This window comes from Mauremys reevesii, unplaced genomic scaffold, assembly GCF_016161935.1.
Source record: "Mauremys reevesii isolate NIE-2019 unplaced genomic scaffold, ASM1616193v1 Contig159, whole genome shotgun sequence".
NCBI lineage: Eukaryota > Metazoa > Chordata > Testudines > Geoemydidae > Mauremys > Mauremys reevesii.
The window spans coordinates 51,464-67,078 of record NW_024100781.1 but is presented as its reverse complement, the minus strand read 5'-3'; the positions used below and the strand labels follow the sequence as shown (position 1 = coordinate 67,078).

At 52.4% G+C, this 15,615-nt stretch overlaps 1 pseudogene; it reads right to left on the bottom strand.

The window, feature by feature from the left end:
• Positions 1-547: 547 nt before the first annotated feature.
• On the bottom strand, positions 548-10,533 carry LOC120393172 (annotated as a pseudogene).
• Between the last annotated feature and the right edge of the window lie 5,082 nt (positions 10,534-15,615).

Sequence of the window (15,615 nt, the reverse complement as noted above, 5' to 3'; positions counted from 1 at the left end):
ATTCAATTCACAGGCCAAAAATATGGTTAAGTCGGAATCAGTTTTTCCAAAGGCCTGTTTCTAACATACACTAAGGCTGCTCTGGCTCTGTGTAAATCAGTGTTGCCAGCATTTCATGATTTAATAATGAGTCTCGTGAACACAAGAATGGCCATACTGGGTCAGACCAATGTTCCATCTAGCCCAGTGTCCTGTCTTCTGACAGTAACCAAAGCCAGGTGCCCCAGAGGGAATGAACAGAACAGGTAATCATCACGTGATCCGTCCCCTGTCGCCCATAAACAGCCTCTGGCCAACAGAGGCTAGGGACACTTCAGAGCATGGTTTTGCCTGATATTTGGTGTGTTTGTTAAAACCCCAGCTCCTGGAAGCATGTGATGAAGTGAGACTCTTGGCTTCCATTTCCTAAACAAAGCAAGTTTCTGGTTCTTTTGGTTGCAAAGGAAAACTTAAAATGTGATCTGTGTGCAGCTGAAAAGGCTGAGAAGCCAGAAGACAAATCGAAAGAACTCAACATTTATTATCATGTTTATTTTTATGTCTCATAAAAGGCATCACATCATTTTGGGGCACTGAACCTGCCCCATTTAATCCCACAGATCTGTACAAACCGCTCCCTGCTGCTGCTTCTCCCCAACCCCCCAAACCCTGATTGATTCGCACTGTGTCCCTGCACCCCCACCTGCACCTGTCCCAGCCTGGCTGTTAGTCCTGCCCAGCCCTCACATCAGCCCTTCAGGGCCCCTCTGCAGCCCCAGGGGTTCTTCCCCCTCCCATCTTTGAGACTGCAAGAAAGAGGAGGGGCTTCCACAGGTCATAGAGATGAGGAGCCAGGAGCTGGGTAAACAGGAGTCCTCCAAGGTCATAGAGACTGGGTTGTGTGAGGTTAGAAAGGTTAATGTCTGGTTCCCCAATGAGATATTCCTGCCCAGTCCCGCTCAGGGACACAGTGTGAGCTGGGATCCCAGCCACACCCAGAGCCAGGGGTGGATTCTCTCCTCAGGGACGGAGCCCGGCGGGAAAGTGAAGATCGGGGCCTCGTCATCAACATCAATAAATGTCACCTGTCCCCAGTCACAGTCCAGACAAATCTGGATCCTGCTGGGGACTTGGCTCAGGGCAGGGGGTCACAGGGAGGTGAGAGCCCGGAGCTGACCCTCCCATAGCTCCACAGCCCAGATCCCCACCTCAGGGCTATGGCTGATCCGTCCCTTCCTCCCCACAGACTCTCTGGTCACCCCCACAGCCCAGCCTCCCCCATCCACCACCTCCACCTCCCAGCAATGTCTCCCCGAGCTGAATCCCTCACAGCCCAGCACACAGGCCCAACAGTCAAATCTCTCAGGGTTGTTGGGTAGATTCTGCCGTGTGTCCCTCCGTCTCACACTTTTCCGATCCTCAGACAGGACAAGTTGGGGATGAGCCGTGTCTGGATCCAGAGTCACATGCGCTGGGGAGAAAGAATCAGAGAGTTAGGGGCAGAGCTCAGCCCTGGGAGGCTGGGACCATTTTCTCACTTCCCAGCAGCCCTGTCCTGGCTGGGTCAGTCCTGGATCCCAGGAGCTGCCTCTGTCCTGGGCACCTGAGACTGAGCAGGGATGTCACTGCAGTTCTTCAGTCGGTGTAATGGGACCCACTTCATTCATTTTTAATTTGCTTGCTGAGGCTTCAGTCCCTGCTTCCTCTGCTGGGGCTGCTCCATTCCCAGCATCAGAGACACATCAAGGCAGGTTTTAGTGAGCAGGGGCGGCTCCAGGCCCCAGCACGCCATGCACGTGCTTGGGGCGGCATGCCATGGGGGGCGCTCTGCCAGTCGCCGGAGGCGGCAGGCAGGCTGCCTTGGCGGCATGCCTGCGGAGGGTCCGCTGTTCCCGCGGCTTCAGTGGAGCCGTGGGACCAGCAGACCCTCCGCAGGCATGCCTGCGGGAGGTCCACCGAAGGCAGCCTGCCTGCCGCCCTCCCCATGACTGGCAGAGCGCCCCCCCCCGTGGCATGCCACCGTGCTTGGGGCTGCGGAATGTCTAAAGCTGCCCCTGTTAGTGAGGAGAGAGCAGAGGAGGCAGATACCAGCTTTGAACCCCAGAGAGAAGCTCCCTCCCCTAAATGCAGCCTCCACTCCCAGGCCAGAGTAGGAAGAGCCAGTTAAGAAAAGACAGACAGAAATGTCATTTGGTGGGGTAGCCCCATCCCCAACCTACAGAGAAGGGAGGAGCTGACAGCCTCACAGGGAGAGCATCTCCCCACTCCAGGAAGCAGTAAGAACTCCAATGGGGGAGCCCAGCCCTGCCCAGAGGAAAGGCAAGATGTTGGAGAAGAGTGATGGGGAGACCCCTGCACTCAGGGGCAGCTCTAGGATTTGTGCCACCCCAAGAACGGCGGCACGGCGCAGGGGGCCTCTGGTGGTCGCAGGTCCCGCGGCTCCGGTGGACCTCCTGCAGACGTGCCTGCGGATGCTCCACCGGAGCCGCGGGACCAGCGGACCGTCTGCAGGCACGCCTGCGGGAGGTCCACCAGAGCCACCTGCCTCCCTCCCACAGGACGCCACCCCAGGCGTGCGCTTGGCGCGCTGGGGTCTGGAGCCGGTCCTGCCTGTACTGGGGTAAAGCAGAGGGATATGTCAGCCCTCCAGGCAGAGAGCTCTGCGCACAGGCTGCTCAGGGAGAGTGTTTCTGTTCAGCAGCCTGGGCATGAACTCAGCACTAAGGTTGGTGTCAGGCGTGTTTGTGTGACTTCAGCGTGGGAGCTCCTCACTGTTCAGTGTGCTGTTTTTAGGGCTCTGTGTGTCATGGTCCGTATTGGTTTGGTTGGTAACTTTATCTACAATCTCATGAAGACATTTTCTGATAATTTAAAGACAATCTCCAGCTGCAATCTCACCCTGTCTGAAAGTTCCTAGGGATTCTCCTCTTTTTGTCTCTAGTGCAGATGGCAGAGTGTCTGGAGGGGGGAAGGAGAAAGGAGACGAGAGTTCAGGCTTTCATATTCATAACAGCATCCCCACTCTTAACTCCTAGAACTGTGTTTTAATTATGACAGAGAAACACACCGAGAAGCACTCAGATATTTAATATAAAAGGGTCTGAAACCTATTTCCCCTCTCAATCAGGCATTTCCTAGCAATGGAGCCAGCATCCTTGCAGCCGGACCAAGGACAGACGCTCTGTAAGTGAAGAATTGTTTTTCCCCTCCTCATTCACTCCCACCCTTCAGACTCCAGTTGGTTTCTCTCATTCACTTTCTGCCCTTTGCCATAATCTAGACCCAGAGCCTGCAAAGACTTGGGAATAACACAGCTACCCCTCTGAAACCTTAAAGACATCAGACACCCAAAATGTACAGCCCAGGAGCAGTTAGCAAAGTCCAAAACCCCTATGCAGAGAACAAGGTCAAAGTGACCTAGACTTAATCCATAGCAATAAACCAATCAGAAGAGACCAATAATATGAAAATAGCTTGTATAGCAAAAGCCCTGCCAATTAAAAAGTTAATGAATGTTTATTGTGCGAGTTATATAAGATACTTAATATTTGTAACAGTCAAAGATGATTGAAAAATCTAATATATAATTTGGATCTGTAAAGAGGAACCTGAACCTCACAGGAAATTCCCTGTGATGCATCTATGCCCCAGAAGAAGGTAACTGGCCAGTACATCTATAAGGTATGTCTGTAATTTCTTACTTGAATAATAATTGCAATGGCAAGGCATGCTTGTGGTACAAATAAAGGTTTGAATTAATCAACTGGAGTGTCTTGGACCCCAAGTACGTGGCATTCTCACCCAACAATTAAATAGATCCATCATCTAATTATCAACCAATTGGCCAGACCCATTCTATTCCCACAGTCTCAGCAGCTCATCCCAATTTCCCCTCCTAGGTCCCTTCTCAGTACCTTTGAACTTCCTGAGAGTCTCCATTAGAGCAACAGTTTTCTGGGAGAAATCACTGAGTCTTAATTCTAATTTAGGAGAAATCTCCTCTGGCTGCTGGAACTTCCCCTTCGCAGACCTAGAGAGAAACAATTCCACATGATTATATTTCATTAATTGACTCATTATAAATTCTGGCTAGTGACTCACTATTCTAATGGGTCTAGAATTAGAATTCCTCTACTTCTCCCAGCCTGAGAGCAAGGCCGTGGCAGTGAACCCTTTCCGTCCCCCACAAAAAGTCCCATTATTCTTCTTCAGCTCTGGCCTGGAGAGACCAGCTCTGGGGACAAAAGGGGAATTGAGTCTCTATGGACAATTCACTCCTTTGCCGCCATGCTCTGAGGAACAGGAGGTTCCCAGATGAAGTGTAGAAATCTGTCCACTAGGAACGAGACTGAGACACTAATTCCCCCCTCCCCAGCTCATTCCACACAGGTCTCCAAACAGTCCTCAGGTGGGAACTGCTGCCCTGGGCTGAATAGTGACCAGTGCCCCAGCAGTGACAGGCCCATATTCCATCCTCACAATCCTCGGGCAGCCAGTCCTCCAGGGATCTGACATCTCTAGGAAATACTTGAGGTCAGTCCTTCCCACAGAATGGAAAATTCCAGAGTCTTCTATAAAAGGGTTAGAACCCCAGGATGAAGTTGATCAGAGAGATTTGTATCCAAAATATGACCTTCCCACACATTTTTCTGTAGAGTCCTGGGTAGAGAGCGTGGTAACATCATCTCCAAGCTCTTTCCCAGCATTGTGAAGTGTGAGGGAGAGAGCGAGAGCCACATACCTGCTCCAAGTGCTTCTGACATCCTAGAGGAGAGAAATAGAGAGGGAATTTCTGTCCCACCTGACACACTTCGAATTCCAGAAGAAGAGATATAGCAACTATGGGGAAAAGAGGCTGTGTACTGGCCCCAGGACTATGCATTTGCTGAGCTAATAAGGCTTTTCCACCTTTTACATCACAGTGTCTGTAACTTTTCAGAAATAATACTCATTCACATCTCTGCAATACACATTGAGTTACATGGTGATCTCTTACTGCTGGACTCCTGTGCCCATGTTTTAGGAGCAGTCTTGTCCCTGTGTTGGGATCTGGAGTATTTCTAACTCAGTCTCACCTGCAACAATTCAGTCACTGGCTTCTGACATTTCCCCTCCATCTCACTGATCAGGTTACCAAGACAGGAAATTTCCTCAGATACTTCACTGACACTTTCATTCTGTGTCTTCACAATCTCCTTGTCCAGCTTCTCCAGCTGGGCCAGCAGGAGTCGCTCTTGTTCCTCCAGGAACTGCCGGAGTTGCTGAAATTCAGAGACGATCTTCTGCCTCTCGGTTTGTGTTTGTTTCTGTGAAGGAAAATAGGGAAAGGGCTGGTCAGGGACATGGGTGGAGCCTGGGGTATGTTGGAGTGTGTTGGAGGAAGATTTTTTTTCTAAATTCTAAGTCATCTGACTCTGAACAATATCCTGAGAGAATTATCTCAGACCTTTCCATTTGGCCCCAGAATCTCATAAAGGGATGTTTCCATGTCTGACATGGCCTGGATAGTGCGTTATCAATGGCCTTGGAGATGGAGATCCAAAGCAGCGGGACGTGAAAATAAGAAAATATTAAGGACTGCAAAACAACACATCTGGACAACACCCACAGGCATAAAAAGTGAATGACAGGAATGGAGAGATTGTCAGAGCACAATGGGACTGCAAGCCAGAAATGAACAGAGGGATAATTGTTCAGTCATGAAACCAAGACTTCACAGCCAAGGACACATGTCTCTATTTAAGCTGGAACTCAAAATAGTAAACAAAGATTGCACAAGAGGATTCCTCAAGAACATCCCCCAAACTCTGAGCTAACAGACTATGAAAACTGTGAAACTGAGGCGTGAATGTGTAACAGCGGGAGTTTGTTTTAGTGCACTGGATTTTCTAATTCAAAATTCTGTTATTTCATTAATGTAAATTGTTTCCTGTGAAGAGAGTGTAATTAAGCTAACAGTAGTAAATATACAATAGATAAGAATAATAGTTACAGTAGTTTATGGCAGTGGGTTTCAATCTGTGGTCCATACAGACAATGGATTTCCAAAGGGGTCTCTGCACCCCCAATTCAAAATTATCAAATGCAAAAATGTTGAAACCCACTGGTTTATGGTGTAGGCCTAAGTAGTAGTTCCTCCTAAAACAACTAATTTTGATTTACTTGTGATTATGCCCCACTTAACGGATTTCTGTTTTACCCGCCCCAACGGATTGAGATAAAATGTAATTGAGCCTCTAGATTGCCCCTGCCTCTCGTCATTGCTCTGATTCAGAACGCCCCTCCATCCGGCTCGTTACAAATGCAGGTTAATAATGATGGGCCCCTACCAGGTATTCCAGGCTTCTCTTCTCTTCTCTCACTTTCAATCCCAGCAGCTTTTCTCTCTCTTCCCTCAGCATCTTCAAGTGGGCTTGAATCTTTTCCTGAAGAAACAGAAACTGAGTTGAGTGGTGTTATTGTTAGGTGTGAGAGTGTGCGTGGGAGGGGGAGCTTTTCCAACACAAACAAACACTCTACTGATGAGTGGAGAACCCAGTAGCTTTACGATATCTGTGATACCAAGGAATTGAAGTCATATTAATGGACACTGGGAGTGTTTCATTTTCAGACTCCTTGAAATTGTTTGACCTTTTTTCCTCATTGATTTATACCAACATGACACTGGCGTCACATCCTTGCATTTTTATTTCACTGTGAAATATTCTGTTTTTGAGGAGGCTTAACAAACAAAGTGATACAGATCCCAGAAACCTCCAGGGCTTGAAATATAGACTGGGATTCTCAAAAGAGCCCAATTTCCACTGAATTTCAGCCTTGGACCCCTGGGGACTGGACTGGGTGGACAGAATTGGCTTGGGCACTAGGGCAAACCACATTTGATGTTTTCATTGTTGTCAAGAACAGTTGGGGTTTGCCCTGGTTCTGTCCCTGACCCTTAGAGGCAGGGCTGCCTGGGTACCTGTTCCCCAGCTCAGCGCCCAGAAGCAGAGAGTTCTAGAGATTTTGAAATGTCGCACTGGGGGAGAGCAGTGTGAGGATTAATGGAACCAGTTTGGCTGGTTCTTCAGCCTGACCCTGGTCACCACCGCCCAGGGGTTAGTTTTGCTACAACCCAGACTAATCCCCATCATAAGTGCTGACTTCTAATGGTGCCGGTGGGTGCTTCACCCTGCTCTGCCTCCGGCCCAGCCCTGACTCCTCCCCTAGCTCGCCCCCTCCCAATGCCATTCCAACCCCTTCCCCAAAGTCCCTGCCCCAACTCCCCTCCACACCCTATTCAACTCCTTCCCCAAATCCCTGCCTCCTCTCCTGAGTGCCCTACATTCCCACTCCTCCCCCACATCCCTCCTGGAGCTTGCTACAGCTGTTTGGTGGTGGCCAGGCAGGAGGTGCTGGGAGGTAGGTGGAGGAGCGGGGACGCAGCATGCTCAGGGGAGGAGGAGGAGGAGGCGGGGGGCGGGGAGCTTGCCTGCCAGTGGGTGCAGAGCACCCACTAATTTTTCCCCGTAGGTCCTCCAGCCCTGGAGCACCCATGGAGTCGGCGCCTATGATCCCCATTGTATTTGGCATGGACCTGCGCTGTCTGGAGCCTTTTTGTGTGAGGACTCAAGGTGCTTGGAGTCCAAATGGTGTTTAGGACAGTGATCTCCTCTAGTGCAGGCTGGCAGCATCTGAGTTTAACCCCTTGTGGAGCAGCACAGGAGTTCAGAATCCCAGTGGGAAACATCATCTCCCTACAGGGCCTGCCACCTTTATCAAGGCATCTTTCCCTCCTAATGGCCTTTCTTAATTATTGCTCAGTCAGGAGACGGCTATAGCTGATTACCCCCAGGTCTGGGTGATGCAGGTTTGGCAGAAAATGTTCCCACTCTCAAGTGTGACAGGTTCTCTGAAATACTCCAGACAGATGGGACAAGTAGGTTCATGCTGGAATTTTTCCTCAGGCTCCCTCTGTGGAGAGCTGGACTCAGCCCTGCAGGACAGAAGCTACCACTCCCATCCCCACACGGCTGCCCCTCCTCACCAAGCCCACAACCCATCTACAACTTCCCATGACTCACTGGTGGGTCACAAGCCACCATTTGGGAAATAGCACCCAAGGGGGTCTCAACTCCCTGACCCTGATTCTGAAATTCCTGCCAAGCTCACAGGAGGGAGAGAAGACTGAGCCATGGACTCCCCCACGTGCCTGCTACCACTACATCACCTAAAACATTCCCCATAGAAAAGTACAGGAACCTAAGTTTGCACCATGGAAAATGGGCAGCTTTGAAATATGGAATGGTGGCCATCCATGATGCCCTATCTTGATTGCCACTGTATGCAAACACCACCCTCTTTATGTGTCCCCCACTCCCAGCCCCGGTTCTTCTTTATCCACCTGCTGCAGATCGTCTTCATTAGACTGTGACTGTGGGCTCTCTGCCTGACTTGTCGGTACAGTGCCTGGCACAATGGGGCTCTAATCCCTCACTGGGGCCTGGAGATGCTACTGCAGTAGAAATCAGAACATTCTATTGGTTATGAATTCTTATTATTGCTATTGATGTCAACATGGAAACTTTTATGGGCACAAGGTTCCCACACTGAAATCTACGGCCAAAATTTCCCAAGTGAAATCTGCAGGATGGGGACTGTCTCCCTGTGTCCGCAGGAGATGTGGAAGAGGAACGATGTCGGTCACAGGGTGGCTGGTCTCAGCCCCACCTGTGATAAACCAGTTCTCCTCCCCAGGGGGGGAGAATGAAGGAGCAGTGACTAGGGGAGAGGGGGGTGCCATGTAATCCAACCAGGCCTGGGATAGGTAAAACAGAGGCCTATTGAGATCCAGAGGGAGGAGACCCGTGGAGAGGGCAGAGGCGGCCTTGGGATCTTCTTCAGGGTGATAAGGCCGAACTCCAGACTAGAAGACCTGGGAGTCACTGCTGGGAGAGCAGGGGAGTTACTGGCCTCAGAAAAGCCTTTGTGGATTATTTCTGGGAACCTCAGAGGGAAAATGAGGTAGGGCTACCCCAGGCCATGAGGGGACACTCTGGAAGCAGTGACCCTGCTACAGTGCCCCATTGCTCTGCTGCCTGCTCCCACCCAGTCCCTGCTTCCTACAATCCCATCTCTGATTATATCAGGCAGACTTGCTGGGGTTTGCAGGACTGGAGCTCCACTCCTGTGCTCCCCACCAGTCTCATGAGGGTGGGGCTCCCTTCCTGTCTGCGTGAGGAGCTCTGCAGGAAAAAGGCAAAGGGGATGTGTGCCAAACGGGCAGCTCCTCCTGCTCCCTCAGCCCCAGGGAGAGGAGCAGCAGCATGGACATGGTGTTTATAGCTTTGGGAAAGGGTGGACGTGGAGAGGGGCAGAGAAGTGAGGTCATTCAGTGCCCAGGACTCTGTGCATGGGGAGCAGGAGGGGTGGGGTGCGGGTTCATCACTCCCCCTCACTCCAACGTGTCAGCCTTAAGATGTTTATGGAGGACCACACTTCTCCACCTGTATGAGCCTTGGGAGGATTCCCAGTTGTTGGGAAACCTACTTAGGTCTGAAACCCCTTGTTCCTCTCCAGTGGAGCTCACTAAGTGGCTGTCTGGGGCTAAAGGAAACGAATGCTCTGGAAATTCCCAAGGCTCTGGTTATAAAAATAACAATAGGTTATTTTCCTACCTTGAATTCTTTGGCAGCTTCCTCTGCAGGAATGACGCTGTGATCTCTGTGCTCCTTGGATCTGTCACACACCAGGCAGATGGGGATTTCGTCCTCTTTGCAGAACAGTTTTAGAGGCTCCTTGTGTTTCTCACACAGTCTCTCTGGTTCTGGTTCCCTTCCTGACGGCAACCTGAGTTCTCTGGCTGCTTCCACAATATTCCTGAGCTGCCTGTTCAGCCGGAGGTTCCTCTGGGAAAAAGTCACTCTGCACTGAGGGCAGGAGACACTGGTAGCCAATCCCTCCCAGCACTGGGTGATGCAGGCTCTGCAGAAATTGTGATCACAGTCTAGAGACACCGGATCTTTAAAATACTCCAGACAGATGGAACAGGTCAGTTCATCCTGGAGAGTTTTTGCTGGATTTGCAGCAGCCATGGCATCTAGTGCAGGAAAGAGACAAGAGAGGAGTTTAGGTTCACTTCCTTCTCCTCAGAAATGGGCTGATTGAACTTTGTACCATTAGATGTTTCCTTTCTGGGTGCGGTCTCCTGTGATTTCTTTTTTGTGGACTGTAAAGAACCCTTGAATGAAGTGTGATGAGTCTAAATTGTCACCAGCTCCTCCAAAATGTCTGCCAGGCCCCAAACTTTGGATTAGTCACTTGGGTCAAAAGGGGTAACAATCGACTGGGGGTTTCACTTCCTGACATGAGGATATGGTGGAGCAGCCTGGGGGAAGGAGGGTGAGAATCACAGCTGCTGACTCCTACTGCCTGTTCCCTAACTGAGCTTCAGGCTCCTTAAGACCCATGTCTCTCTGGTGCTTGTGTAACCCACTGGGGTGTGTGTGGAGCTGGTACAGTTACAAAGGGTTGAATATTTAGCATAAGCTGGGGCAGCCTGTGCTTTTAGTTCTAGGGGTCCCTGGTTCAGTGCTGGCTCCTGCTTCTGTTTCCCTGCACACTCTCCCCAGCTCTCCGGGACTCCTGGCTCTCTGCAGATGGCAGCGGGTCTGAGGGGAGCTGGCGCTGGGGCTCCTGCGCTGTACAGGGGATGGGCTAACCAGAGCTCTCCTGTCCCCAAGGCTCTCAGGCCCCTTGTCCAGCCTGGCTGCAGGAAGGGATCTGGGGACAGACAGAGGGGGCCTGGGAGAGTCTGTGAGGGCAGCCACCTGGGAGCAGAAATGGAAATCCAGGGGTAGTGAGAAGGGAGAGCTTCCACGGATGTGGCTGGTTACAGGGGCTGCCCTACAGCTGGATACAATGTTGCAGCTAGTTAATGCAGTGCACTGGGCAATTCCTACATTCTTGCAGCTGGATGCTGTGAGCTGAAATTATTTTCCTTAAGGGCAAGGCTGGCCCTGCTCCTTGTTTTGCTGGAGGATGCATGGCTGGAGATCTGGAGCCATCAGTCACACGCCTTCATTCTGCTGCTGTTTCCTGTGGCTGGGCGCTGCAGCCAGGACTCTATTGTGGCAGAGTGGATCTGAGACCAGATTCAATAGGGAATCTGGGGAGTGGCCTTCTGGAGCCAGAACAGGAGCTGCAGCTGCGATGGGAAAGGCCTGCAGGGCAGAGATGCTGCTGGGGAAGCCGCTGGTTACTTCATGAGCAACTGGATACAATATTGTTACAGATCCTGACTCCTATTGTGATGAGATACATTGTTACCCTTGTGTAAGGCAAACTGGTTGCATGGTTGTAAACTTGCTTCTAACCAGCCTTGCAGTTTCATGGCGTTCAGATGCTGTCAGCTCTGGTGGATGGGCTCAGGCAGAGGATCTCACTGATGCTGAGGTTTGTACTGGTGAACGGATTGCCTGGGAATTGCAGGCATTAGTCAGACACATGTGACATGCAGTTATTTTTGGCCAATAGAAGTGGTCTCCAGGAGCTGTGATGGGGAGGCTGGAGGGATAGATCCCTCAGCCCATGTCACTTGCAGCTGACTGTGCCCATGAGAATCCCCAGACTCCTCTCCAGTAACAATGCCCAGAGGCGATGTCTTTCTAATTTCCCTGGGGGTGCTTGACCCCTGCTCTGCCCCCACTCCACCCCTTCCCCACCTCTTCCCGCCCCACTGAAATGCAGAAAACCTCTGCCTGGCAGCCCCTAACTCTGCAGACACCTGAACTCATTCAACACCAACATTTCTATGATAAAATTTCCCAGGGTTCCTAAATTTCTCTGTTCCTGAGTTTGAGCGCTGCTCCCTCACCCTAAGCGTCCACACGCCTACCTCATGTGTAAATCCCAGAAGGAGCCTCAAACCAGAAGGCAGGCAGGGGAAAGCCTCTCTTGTTGGTGAGGCCCAATCCTGTAGGAGTGCGCTGAGCACCCCTTCTGGATGGGGTCCCTGACAATATCCAGGGGAGGTGCTGGCAGAGGCTCCTTTATGACTTTGAGCTCAGGAGTTAGGGCACTCGCCTGGCACATGGGAGACTCAGGTTCTGCTCCCTGCTCTGCCTGATGGGGAGGAAGGTTTGAACAGTGATCTCCACTGCTCGGGTGACTGCCCTAACCACGGGGGTCTGGGATATTCTGATGTGAGGATCCCACAATCTCTTCTGATCAAGCTGCTCCACTCTGGCTAAATAATTAAACAGGCCCTGGTCAGAGCGAGAGGGTGACAACCAGCAGTGAGCTGGAGCCGGTTCGCACTGGTTTGCAAGAGCCAGTTGCTAAAATTAGATGTGGGTGGAGAACCAGCAGTAAAAGGGCTGGGTGGCTGGGCAAACAACTCCGGTCCATGGGCCACATCCGGCCCATGGGACCATCCTGTCCCCCAGCTGAGCTGGGACCGTCCCTGGCCCATCCCCCGCTTCCCCGCTCCTCCACCAAAGCTGCAGCGTGCTGAGCTGCCAGCAGCTCAGCTCCCCAGACCTGCTGCTTTGAGCAGCTGCTTGCAAGGTAAGGGGGGCTGCGAGCTCCAGGGCCACCCGAGGGGGCAAGTGGGGTAATTTGGCCCGGGCCCCACAGGGGCCCTCACGAGAATCTGAAGCTCCCCACAGCCCCGCCTCTGCCTTCTCCCCCTACCCAACCCCTCCCGTTCCCCATCCCCTGACCACCCCCCAGAACCTCTGCCCCCTCCAACCCCCCCCACTCCCTGCCCCCAGGACTCCCTGCCCCTTATCCAACCCCCACAGCCCAGGACTCTTACCATGTCGCTTACCCTGCTCAGAGCCGCGTGGTAAGGCCGGGGCAGGGCTGTGAGCTCCAGGCCAAGAGGCGGGAGCTCAGGCCTCACTGGAGACAGCCAAGCTGCTGCAGCGCTGTCCAGGGTTGCTCCTTTACACCATGCGCTGAGGCTCCGGGAGAGGGGAAAGGCAGGGCTAAGCAGCGTGGTAAGGGGCCGGGGCCAGTGGGGTTGGATAAGGGGCAGGGAGTTCCGGGCACAGGGGTTTGGATGGAGCAGAGGTTCTGGGGGGATGGTCAGGGTGGTGGTGGATGGGGTCGGGGCGGTCAGGGGACAGGGAGCAGGGCGAGTTGGGTAGGAGCTGGGGTCCGGGGGGTCAGTTACGGTGAGGGGTCTTGGGAAGGAGCGGTCAGGGGACAAGGAGCGGGAGGGTTGATGGGTTGTGGGTTCTGAGGGGGGCAGTCGGGGGCAGGACATGAGTGGGGGTCAGATGCGGGGGATAGGCTGTTTTGGGAGGAGGGTGGGGCTTGTACCTACCAGGTGGTTCCCTACCGGGTCTTCAGCAGCACTTCGGCAGCGGGTCCTTCACTCACTCTGGCACTGAAGGACCCACCGCCGCTATGCTGCCGAAGACCTGGTAGGGAACCGGTTCCTAAGATTTTGGCAACTCATCACTGGTGACGACGACTCTGTAGCCTGTGGGTCAGGGCACTGGGGGGTAGAAGATGCAGGTGCAGGACCCTGCTCCAATGGCTATTTAATTATAGCCCCTTTCCTGCAGCAGGGAGCGTTTCATTGCAAACCAATGGCTTCAACCTTTGACCTTTCTTTGGGTTGTGACCTAGGCTCAGTCGAGAGATTCCCCTGTAGATCAGTGAGTCTCAAATTTTTGTACTGGTGACCCCTTTCACACAGCGAGCCTCTGAGTGCTCCCTCCCTTTCCAGATGTTTCCCCCTTCTTGCTTCCCACCCATGTCCCTTTACCCATTTCTTTCTTCTCCCCACCTCCTGGGGGCTCTGTCTAGTGCCCGCTCCCACACACACTCAAAGCAGCAGAGGAGGTTCCCCCTCCTCAGGTAGGAAGGGTGGCCCAGTGGTTAAGACACAGGCCTGGGGCTCAGGTGTGCTGGGTTTGATTCTCTGCTCTGCCACTGACTCTCTGCTTAGCCTTGGGAAAGTCACTTCACCTCTGTTTACTCTAGATCCCACCTGCCAAATGGGGCTAATGCTGACCCTGCCTCCTAGGCTGAATCCCTTCATGGCTGTGTGGTGATGGGGAAAATGAAGATACCAAGGTGAGTAGATTTGAGCTGAATTCCTCCGCAGCCTGAGAGTGAGAGCCAGATCCACACAGGGGGCATGGGAGAGAGAGGGGCTCAGACCAGCTCTGCATGGGGGGGGCAGGGCTTCAGCTTCTGCTGCTAGAGCATCTGGGGGTCCTGAACTGGGGGCTTCAGCTTCATGTCTTCTCCCAGAGTCTGAGGCTTCTTCCACCCACCCTGCACGGCTTCTGCCAGGGTCCATGGCAGAGTTCCCTGTAATTTTTTGTGTCCATGTGAGGACTGACTTTTATTATGTGCACCAATATGGAGGTGTGTGGCAGGGGTGGGACCAAGCGGCTCAGGGTGCAGGAGGGGTTCAGGGCAGGGGCAGAGGGTTTGCATGCGGGGCAGGTGAGGGATCTGGCTGGGCATGTGGGGTTATGGGTGAGGCTGGTGATGAAGGATTTGGGGTGCCAGCTGCCTCGGGGACTACCCCCAGCCCTCTCTCACTGAAGCAACTTGGGGCCACTCGAGATGCCTCTCCATGGTCACAGCTTCTCCAGCGGCCTGACTGGGGGCATCTATCCCCCCGCCAGGGCAGGTCTGCACCAGGCTTGGTGGGGACCAAGGAAGGGGCATAGCTTAGAGGGAACTTAGGTCTGGGGCTTCTGGTTTACTCGGACCCTGCACAATGCAGCTCCTGCCAGGCTCTGGAACTTCTCTTCCCCCTAATCTGCCACTGCACCCGTCCAGCATATGCGTGTAGGAGCCCTGCAGCTCATCCAGGTGATTTCAAACAGCCTGGGGCTCCCAGCCACCGCTACCATGGCAGTGGTGGCAGCCAGGGTTCCCAGGCCTTTGAAATCTCCTGGGCCCCTAGGAAATTACCCCCTTTTCCCCCCCTCCTCGGTGGCCCCTGGTGGGTGAAAGCAGAATGTATTTTCGGCAGAGAAAAAGAAAAGTCTGGATGGCACATGAATTCTGCGCCTGTGCAGTGGCACAGAATTCCCTAAGGAGTATTTAATTGCTTGTATTGCACTCCCTTTTATGTAATCCCTGGTAGATGCAGTTTCACTATTATTGTTTCATTATTTATTTTATTACTCTTGTTGTTCTTAGTTCGCCATCACTTTGGGTAAGACTGTGTAGAGATATGTCATTGTGCTACCTGGTTCATTATTGACTTACTTGCACATATTCACTAAAGGCACTGGCCCATTGTTGGTTTAGAGCCCTTTAAATGGATGAATGTAGCAGCTGCCCTTTGTGCAGGTGAAAAAAAGAGAAGACCCAAGGCCACTCTGGAATTTGTGTATGTGTGTGTGTGTGTGTGTGTGTGCGCGCACGCGCGCGCCCAGTCATAAGTTAACTGATAGAGTTTGGAGCAGTGAGCAAAGGAAGATTTCTGCATTTTTTTGGATGGATGGGATGGTTTGGTGCCTCCTTAGATAATGGAAACAGAACTTCCTACATACTTTGTAAATACGCTGGATTGTATGAAAGATACTGTGACGGTCCATGCCCCTAGGGTCAGGGCAGCGTGGCCTATTTGGCACAGTTTATGAAGCAGCAGGGCAACATCACCTAAAGGCCAGAGTCTGC